The sequence below is a fragment of the Pavona decussata genome, unplaced genomic scaffold (genome assembly GCF_977016875.1).
Source record: "Pavona decussata unplaced genomic scaffold, jaPavDecu1.1 SCAFFOLD_438, whole genome shotgun sequence".
NCBI classification, from domain to species: Eukaryota; Metazoa; Cnidaria; class Anthozoa; order Scleractinia; family Agariciidae; genus Pavona; species Pavona decussata.
Window position 1 is genome coordinate 325,001 of NW_028145793.1, and position 10,000 is coordinate 335,000.

General features: G+C 39.7%; 1 protein-coding gene and 2 long non-coding RNA genes across 6 annotated transcripts in view; 1 reads left to right on the plus strand and 2 right to left on the minus strand.

The window, feature by feature from the left end:
- LOC146450610 (uncharacterized) overlaps positions 1-10,000 on the plus strand; it is a 109,498-nt gene that overhangs the window by 74,265 nt on the left and 25,233 nt on the right. The gene's annotated exons all lie outside the window — the stretch shown is intronic.
- On the minus strand, positions 140-2,424 carry LOC146450614 (uncharacterized). 2 transcript variants are annotated; one of them, XR_014860263.1, is made up of 4 exons: positions 2,204-2,424; positions 2,029-2,115; positions 625-833; positions 140-281 (listed from the first exon to the last, which is right to left on the minus strand). It is a non-coding gene; the product is annotated as an uncharacterized LOC146450614 (long non-coding RNA). The 2 variants fall into 2 exon arrangements; XR_014860262.1 differs by having other exon boundaries at positions 140-284.
- The window catches only part of LOC146450615 (uncharacterized), a 14,314-nt gene continuing 11,157 nt past the window's right edge, over positions 6,844-10,000 (minus strand). The window contains exons 1-4 of one of the 3 annotated variants that reach the window (XR_014860257.1): positions 8,732-9,025; positions 8,557-8,643; positions 7,317-7,529; positions 6,844-6,963 (exon numbers count right to left, since the gene is read on the minus strand). This is a non-coding gene — a long non-coding RNA (uncharacterized LOC146450615). Of the gene's footprint in view, positions 6,964-7,316; positions 7,530-8,556; positions 8,644-8,731; positions 9,026-10,000 lie in introns of those variants that run through there. The other 2 variants (XR_014860258.1, XR_014860260.1) reach the window with 2 other exon arrangements.

Below are 10,000 nucleotides of genomic sequence, written 5' to 3' on the forward strand. Positions count from 1 at the left end.
GCCACAGTTGTGTAGCCAGTGGGAAGCGAGATACAGTTTGGGTCGAACGTTAGGACACAAGATTGAAAAGTCGGTAAACTGGGCGTAGGTTACTGCTTAAAATGAAAATACTTTCACTAAAATCATTTGAGACAACAACTGCATTTCCATTACATGGTGTTTAATAAAAATTTCATCAGTGCCGAGATTGACACACAAGTGCTCAGTGCTCTACTTTTAATCGTACAGTGCGACGTTTTAGCTTGCATTAAAAACCAGCTGAAAGTGGCTCCTCACCAGCGCTACTGAAAAAGAAGAACAAAGAATTGGCATTTTAAATTACATTCCATCAACCATTGAAAGCAAGACGGGACTATAGAGCGAGAGAAGAGCCTTGGCAGACAACGACACCGCTCAGCTAAAACTCCATAAAAAATAAGTCTTATTTTTAATATATACTAAAGCAGCATTAAACAAATAAAATGTATTCAGTTAGTCATTAATGTTTGTCACATTTGAACAATGTCACGTTATGACTTCGTCAGTGTTTTACATTCATCGAGAAAGAATCGTTTACTGAATTCTGGGATACAAATAGTCAAACACAATTCCGTCAAAGCCATAAAGGTTTATTACTATATTCACCTTCACTTCTCGTTATTTTCCTTAAACGTCTATATAACCACAGCATTTCTTGCCACCTGAACATTTGTCGTCGAACCCGGAGAGGTGGGTCATGCCATCATGATAACCTTCGTCTGGACAAGTCTTCCAGCAGCAGCCTTCCGCAGAGCCAAACTCGTCGTTAACATCGAGGCAATGAGTACAACTGTTATAATTCTCTTCATCTCGAGCTGTAAACAAGAGATTATGTGTATTGTATCAAAGTCAGCTGTGGAAGTCATTTTTCTCAGTATATAGTTTCTGCCCAATCAGCTAGTGCCGCAGCACCTTCGTAACACATATTTTGCCAGACAGGATGACTTTTCGGAATAGCATGACTAATGCACTGATCTAATTATGCGAAATATAATGGAGTGATCTAGACTAATTGGAATTGCTTTGGTTTTGCTTTACATCACGTTCTGATTGGTTACTGAAAAGTCGCGCCACTTTCTCAACCAATGAGCAGTTAACTCAAAACCAATTGTTTTTCTTTCGCACGCGTTTTCCCGCGCTTGGAGCCCGTTAATTATATGTTTGCTTCGAAATCTGATTGGTTCATTGTGCTGTTTACATCTCCCATGATCGGCCAGAGTGACAAATTCGATTTTGGTTTTACGACCCACAAATGATAATTGCTATATGTGCGAAATTAAATCAAGAAATAATTTAACCGTAGAGCGCGCGCGTTTCCATGGCCAATTTTTGCAAGACCAGCATACACAAACATAAAAAAAACCACAATCATAAGTTACTAAGTTCAACGAAAACTGTTAAAGGTAACTTTGACCTACTTTCGATTTAGATAAAGTTGGCAAGGAAATAAAATAAATAAATAAATAAATAAAAAAGCTTTTCCTTGTAGACCTTCGATAAGTTGTTTTCCAGTTAGAATGGGCGAACAAAAATGGCGCGCTCTTCAGTTAATTTTATTTTGATTAACCGTGCCTCAATTTATCTCGCATAATTATGGCGTGCGCAATTTATCCCACATTTTCATCTCCAGTTGGAATGGGCGGGAAAAGGTTGCGCGCTTTTCATTTAATCTACATTTTGATTCACCGCGCACTTATCTTATTTCGCATAATTATGCTATCCGCAATTCATCCCACATTTCCATCTCCAGTTGGAATGGGCGGGAAAAAGTTGCGCGCTTTTCATTTAATCTACATTTTGATTAACCCGCTCTTTTCTTATTACGTATAATTATGTCGTCCCGCCAATTCATGCCACATGTCATTACGTTCGATCTTAGTTTAATTCCATTAAACCCTCCATATGCACTGACAGAATCGACGGTCTAGATATGTGCAGCTGACGCTCCGTGCCTGGTTTGTAGGTTACGCTTTTAAATACAATTTGGTTTCTGAACAAATGGAGACATACCTCTGAACGGCAAGCGGAAATTCCTGGCTGCAGTCAAGGCAAAAAAACACAACAGCACAATAGCCACTTTGAAACCCATTTTGACCTCTGCAAAACAAATTTACACCATTTTTATTATTGGAAGTACCTCTAGATCAAGCACGAGAAACATGTTACCTGCTTAGACGAGACTTACCGTTTATATACCGAACTCCAACAAACGGAGCTTTCTTCCTTACGAGTGCAGGCGTAGAATAACAGGTCTGACAAACTAACTTGCTTTTTATCCCGCATTAATCCAGACCGATGTCTCAGATCGTTTTTTTTTTCTTGTCAATATGCCGGAATGGTGTGGAGAAGACCGAAGTTGATACAAACATGCTTGAAAACTAACCACACACTTTCTCCTAACTTTTGTTTTCCCTTGTCAATTAGTTTTATTATTTCACGGTATCTGATGCTTCCTTTGTCTCTTGGTCAGTTATTATTTCACGGTATCTGATGCTTCCTTTGTCTCTTGGTCAGTTATTATTTCACTGTATCTGATGCTTCCTTTGTCTCTTGGTCAGTTATTATTTCACGGCATCTGATGCTTCCTTTGTCTCTTGGTCTTATTATTTCACGGCATCTGATGCTTCCTTTGTCTCTTGGTCAGTTATTATTTCACGGTATCTGATGCTTCCTTTGTCTCTTGGTCAGTTATTATTTCACTGTATCTGATGCTTCCTTTGTCTCTTGGTCAGTTATTATTTCACGGTATCTGATGCTTCCTTTGTCTCTTGGTCTTATTATTTCACAGTGTCTGATGCTTCCATTGTCTGTATGTCTTATACTTTGCATTTTCTGATGAACAAAAAGATCGAACGAAATAGCCTGTGCCCAGGCTCCCAAGTGGGGTATATGCAGGGTGAAAAGAAAAATTGGCGAGCCGGACGAGCGAAGAGAGGTATGGGGGCGAGAAATCAAGAAAAGAGCTTGTGGGCATTCTTGGAATGATTCAAATTTCTGCAAGTAAGGCTGATCGAACTGCGTAGGAAACTTAACGCGACAGCGACATGATAGAGACCAAACCGAGAATCAACAGAATGCGGCAACCGTGGACAGCTGTTTCGAGCTGGTTGGCTCTCGTCAGCGCGTTCAGCAGTCCGATCGCCCTTGCAGAAATTTGAGTCATTTATATTTTTGGATGATTAGATCTTTTACAGATCCTGCGTATCTGCAGCATTTTCGTTTGCGGCGCCTTGCTTATTGTTTTTGTTTTATCATTTTGGATCGTAGATCTTTTTAGATCCGATGTGCTATACCTTCTTAAAAAATGGTTTGGCCATGTACTTATGAAGGAAAGCTTTGCTTTTCTTATTTAAGACATTGCGATAGCGACATGACATTGCAGTTCTTTTGTTCGTTGTTCGCAGTCACGCGCTATGACGTGGACGTAGACGGTTTTTATTTATTTATTTAGTTATTTATTTACGTTTATTAGGCAAGCAGAGGCAAGCGCGAAGCTTCTCGCTTGCCTCTACTCACCTGAACAAGCTGCCTATACTGGCATTTACGCGTGATGCTGAGGCTGATTCATTTATTCCAGTTGTATGCTTCGCAGATTGATAAAACTATCCTTGCTAATTAATTATAATGGAATAGTTTGGACAGTTTGAGTCACGAAGTCGGAAGATCGCGTTATGTTGTTTCCGTTGTGTCAGGGGCACCCAACAGATCGTTTCAGGAAATTATCTGTTCGGAAGGCCCTTCATCCCCTACAATTTTCTGAAGGGAATTTTCACCTCGAACTTTCGTGATATGGGAAATTTAAGGCCTAGTGGTTTCGGATTGATAAATATGTCGTTTCGGGTACCGAAAAAAGGTCAGCTAAGATTTTCGGAAAGGAAATAAGACTTAAGTTTTTCGGGAAATGGACAAAGATTCCCTAGTAATTTCGAAAAGACTCAAGTTGCCCTAGAACGATAACGATAACGTAAGCTTATCAATGACTGACTCCGTTTCAGTCTCACATCGTGGTTCTAAAACTGCCGAACAAAGCACGATTCCTTCGCCAGGAACTCTCCAATTTCCACCTTTTTAAATGTCGAGTGCTTCTTAGAAGTTATTCTTTCGTTTACCGCTTCAAAATGGTTAATTTTTCGTTTGAAAACGGCACACTTGAGTCCACAACATGTTTACAATATGACCGCCACAAATTTATCAGGACAATAGAATTTGATACATATAAAACGAGTTAATAATTGAAAGGTGCAGATTTCAGGCTACCATGAGGAAAAAAAACGACAAAGATATCGAGCCCATTTTAAGACACGTGCTGCCCTCAGGGCATCACGCGTAATAACGGACAAAAAATAACGCCTAAAGAACATGAGACCAGTTACTTTCTAACCTACGTGCAGACGTCTCCTAGTTCCATTGTTGAGTGCAACAAAGGAAATAAGAGACGACTGCACGCAACCTCATTCCCAGGGTCGCTCATCTTTTCCTCGCTCCGGGGGGCGGAAAGATGAGAGACCCTGGGAACGAGGTTGGACTTCACGCAGGCCAGTTATTTTCTAGTCTTCCTCGCAGCCGTTTTTACTGTCGTCACGCAAGGCTCCTTCCAGCGTTGCGTGACAACGCTAAAAACGGCTGCGAGGGAGACTAGTTATTCTCGGGCCGGTAAGATATCGTTAAGAGGTAGAAAAGCGATAAAAACCGAATTACGTCAATGAAAAAGATCCTTACATGAAATGCGAAACAGCCGCTGGAAACACTTAGTCCTTGACGATGAAAATATTCGAATACCTGTATCTAAATATCAATTGAGCCATATTTTAGAGACTAAATTAATTGCGTTTACGGCAAACGGCAAATCGAGAATCGCAGTTATGTTTTCTTGGAAAAATGAGTACAACGATGCCTAAGAAAAGTACAAAATATTTCTGGCCTTTCAATTCAAGCTTACGCAAAAGTACTAATTTAATTTTTACCTCTGAGCAATTAAAAACAGTGAGCGGCAAATGTAGGATGAATACGGTCACGTGGTCATTTCTGCCGTTTACGGTAGACTGGTAAGAGAGGGACGTTTACGGCAAACGGCAAACGTGAGATACGACCACGTGACCATGTTTATCCTGTATTTGCCGCTTGCTGTTTTTAGTTTCTCTTTCAAATCGAGTAGTTTTACGTTAGCATCGAAGATTTATTTTCTATTCTCATCTTTCTACTCTTTATTTTGACACAACAAAAACGTGAATCGCGTGGATCCCGTTTGCCTTAAACGCGATTCATCTCTCTAACTTTAAATCTCTCTTTTTTTCAACTAGCTGCCGATGACAGAACGCGAATAGCCGGCATATTTGACGCGGGGTGTGTTGCAAGCCATTCCCGAAAAAGTGTCTTTGTTTTACGACAACATTGTAACGGGGGCCGGGGAGGATATTGACGATCAGAAAATACTTTTGAAGATTAAGAACAAAATAATTTGTGCGAACCATGAACTGGCGGTTTGCAATTTCCAGGACCTATTTCTGTCGAGGATTATCCGTTGGTGTGTTACTTTTTTATTTTCCCAAGTCAATCTAATATACTCGTTCTTTCAATAATTGATCGTGATTGGAATTTCTGAAAACTCTAATACTTCCTTTGTTTGTTGGTCTTATATTCCGCATTGTCTGATGCGATCTCTTTTTTTGTTGCTCCTTTGCTTAGTAAACTAATTTATCGCATGAGAAAGCTCTCGTTTGTTTGCCTCCTAGTTGGTTTTGTCGCCCGGTAAAGAGAACGAATTTTTGCGGGAAGATTCCCCGATTGCTCACGCCAAAATGAAAAGCCTCTTGTAGACAAGTTTTTTCCACGCATAGTGAATTCTTACTTACGTAAACTAGCAAGAAAGTTCGAATGAATTAGGATCTTATCTTTTGTAAGACACTTGGCGCGTGCCAGACACTAAATCAAGTTGCATTTACTCCAACAAAAGGCATTGTTCACATACAGTTTATCCAGTAACAAAACAATTTACTTAACTGGTGAAAACACTGTTTCCCGGCAAATTTCGAGGCGTGCGAGCTTCAAGTGATATTTCAGTTATTCTTTCCGTGGCTTTCGTCTAGTTCATCAGTTTTGAGAAGTGAGACCACTTTGCGGAAGACTGCTAGCTCTGAACCTCCTTATATTCATTAACAACGAACATTGGAAACGATTATTAAGTGTGTATATTTCAAAGAACCAAATCAGTTAAGTTAGTATTAACTTAACTTCGACATTGTCCAATGTCATTTGGGTTTTAACCCTTTAAGCTCTAACAGTGATCAACATCAAATTTCTCCTTGTAATATCAATGCTTAATCAACCCTGGCCCTGACGTTATAAGATTTAAGGATATGACCACCCAAGGTGAATTTTCTTGATGTTTTAATAACTTCTCCTCAGTACTTTTATAAGAAAAATATGGGGACAAGATAGAAGAATTTTTCGTTTGATTTACCAAAGTTTAACATAACAAAACAGCAAAGGAAACCCTAGCTTTTCTTTACATTTCATTTAGAATAGGCTTTTCAGGCTTTTGCAATAGATATTCGCAGAAGAACCCGCGGCGTTGCAATAACGTTTGAAAAACAGGCAAAAATCTCAATTCAAAGAATTGATTCGTGTATACAACTGTATAAGGAAGGAGTCAAAAGAGCAATATAACATGACAAGCCGAGTCGCCGCAGTTGTGTAGCCAGTGGGAAGCGAGATACAGTTTGGGTCGAACGTTAGGACACAAGATTGGAAAGTCGGTAAACTGGGCGTAGGTTACTGCTTAAAATGAAAATACTTTCACTAAAATCATTTGAGACAACAACTGCATTCCCATTACATGGTGTTTAATAAAAATTTCGTCAGTGCTGAGATTGACACACAAGTGCTCAGTGCTCCACCTTTCGTCGCACATCAAAACGAGCTGAAAGTGGCTCTTCACCAGCGCTACTGAAAAAGAAGAACAAAGAATTATGGCACTTTGAATTACATTCCATCAAGGTGGCGACTTAGCTTCCATTGAAAGCAAGATGGGACTATAGAGCGAGAGAAGAGCCTTGGCAGACGAGGCTAAAACTAAAAAAGGGTCTTATTTTTAAAATATTACCGTAAGCAGCATCAAACAAATAAAATGTGTTCAGTTTATTGTACCTAACTTTTGTCACATTTGAACAATGTCACGTGATGACTTCATTTTGGTTCATCAGTGTTTTACATTCATCGAGAAAGAATTGTTTACTAAATTCTGGGATACAAATAGTCAATTCCGTCTGAAGCCATAAAGGTTTTGTTACTATATTCACCTCCGCTTTCTCTTTATTTTCCAACGTCCGAATAACCACAGCATTTCGTGCCACCTGAACATTTGTCGTCGTACATGGAGAGGTGGGTGTTGTAGTTCCCTTGGCCCTCACAAGTGCTATAGCAGCAGCCTACACTACTGCCACGTGGGCTGCTAAAATTGACGCACTCTGTATCAGATCCACAAGCGCCATCATTCTCTATGTGATCTCGAACTGTAAACAAGAGATAGATGTTATGTGTATTGTCTCAAAGTCTGTTGTGGAAGTCATTATACCCAGTTTATAGTTTCTGTCCCTTCAGGTACAGCCGTAGCACGTTTGTAACAGATATTTTGCCAGACAGGATGACTTTTCGGAATAGCATGATTTATGCACTGATGTAATTATGCGAAAGATAATGGAGTGATTTAGACTAATTGGAATTGCTTAGGTTTTGCTTTACTTTGCTCTCTCATTAGTTACTAAAAACTTGCGCCACTTTCTCAAACAATGAGCAGTAAACTCAAGTCCAATTGTGTTTCTTTCGCACGCGTTTTCCCATGCTTGGAGCCCGTTAATTATATGGTTGCTTCGAGTTCTGATTGGTCCTTTCTGCTGTTTAAATCTCTCATGAAACTCGCTTGATGTTTGAAATGAATTCAATAAGTAATTAAACCGAAGAGCGCACCCGTTTCCATGGCCAATTTCGCAAGACCAGCATACACAAACACAAAAAAAACCACGATCACATATTACTGAGCACAACGAAAAGTGTGACAGATTAAGGTGGACTACGATGAAAATAGCGGTGATTGTTGATAGCCTTCGAATTCTTCTGCAATGGAAACTAAAATATTCAAGGTAGCTTTCCCTTATAGACACTCGGTAGGTTGTTTTCCACTCAGAAAAAAATTAAATTTATATTTTGATTCACCGAGCCTAAGTTTATCTCGCATAATGATATGCCGTCCGAGATTCTTCCCGCAAGCCATTTCCTTTTATCTCCAGTTGGAATGGGCGGTGGAAAGTGGCCCGCTTTTCATTTAATCTACATTTTGATTCACCACGCCCGATTCTTATTTCGCATAATGATGCCGTCCCCCAGTTCAAGTCACATGCCATTACGCTTAATCTTATTAAACCCTCCATATGCACTGACAGAATCGACCGCGGTCTAGATATGTGCAGCTGACGCTCCGTGCCTGGTTTGTAGATTACGTTTTTCAATACAAATTGGGTTTCTGAACAAATGGAGACATACCTCTGAACGGCAAGCGGAAATTCCTGGCTGCAGTAAAGGCAAAAAGACACACCAGCACAATAGCCACTTTGAAACCCATTTTGACCTCTGCAAAACAAATTTACACCATTTTAATTATTAGAAGTACATCTAAATCAAGCCCGAGAAACATGTTACCTGCGTAGACGACACTTACCGTTTACAAACCAAATTGCAATAAACGGAGCTTTCTTCCCTACGAGTGCAGGCGTAGAATAACAGGTCTGACAAACTGACTTGCTCTTTATCCCGCATTAATCCCGCGTTAATCCAGACCAATGCGTCAGATCGATTTTGTTTCTTTTCAATACGCCGGAATGGTGTGGAGAAGACCGAAGTTGATACAAACATGCTTGAAAACTAACCACGCACTTTCTCCTAACTTTTCTTTTCCTTTGTGAAGTTGGGAGAGTTGATTTGTTGACCCCAGTAAGTTATATGAGAGAGAGTTTCCAAAGCCCATCGTGTTTGAGCCAGGAACAATGAGAAGTCGGTTCGAGTACAAAGCTTTCAAAAGAAAGACCAAAGACCAAATTCTCATTGCTTTTATTGTCATGCTCAGGCATCTGTCTTAATGAAATATTTCTCTATCCATCCAGAGCAGTTAGGGTAAAGTGTTAACACCCCTCTTTTAAATAACTTATCCATATTGTTCTCACACCTGAAGTTTTTTCAGTCTTTCTATTCGTAACTGCTTAAGTTGCGTACTAACTGCGAGGATCTTTCTTCTATTTGATATTCTCACACCGCTGTTTTTTTATCTATTTACCACGATTAAGCTGTACAAGACTCGAATATTTTGTTTTCAAAAACTTATTGTGGTTGGAATGTCTAGTGAACTCTGATGTTTCCTTTGTCTCTTAGTCTTATTATTTCACAGTGTCTGATGCTTCCCTTGTCCGTATGTCTTATACTTTGCATTGTCTGATGAACAAAAAGATCGAACGAAAAGTCTTCCTGTCTGGCAAAATATGTGTTACGAAGGTGCTACGGCTCTAACTGAGGGGGACAGAAACTATAAACTGAGTAAAATGACTTCCACAGCTGACTTTGAGACGAGTATACATAATATCTATCTCTTGTTTACAGCTCGAGGTGTAGAGAATGATGAATGGACGATACGGCGCGATCAAAAGAAGAAAATCGTTCTGAGACGTTGGTCTGGATTAACCGGCGGGATTAAAGCGGGATAAAAAGCAAGTAGAACAAAGTTACCTGGAATGTTTTAATTTCCATTACAGTAGAATGCGAAGGCTATCAACAATCACCGCTATTTTCATCGTATTCCATCTTAATCTAGGACGCTTTTCGTTGTATTAAGCAATAAGTTATCCGGCTTTTTTTTTGTTTGCGTAAGTGTTGGTCTTGCAAAATTGGCCATGGAAACGGGCGCGCTCTTCGGTTAAATTACTTATTGAATTCATTT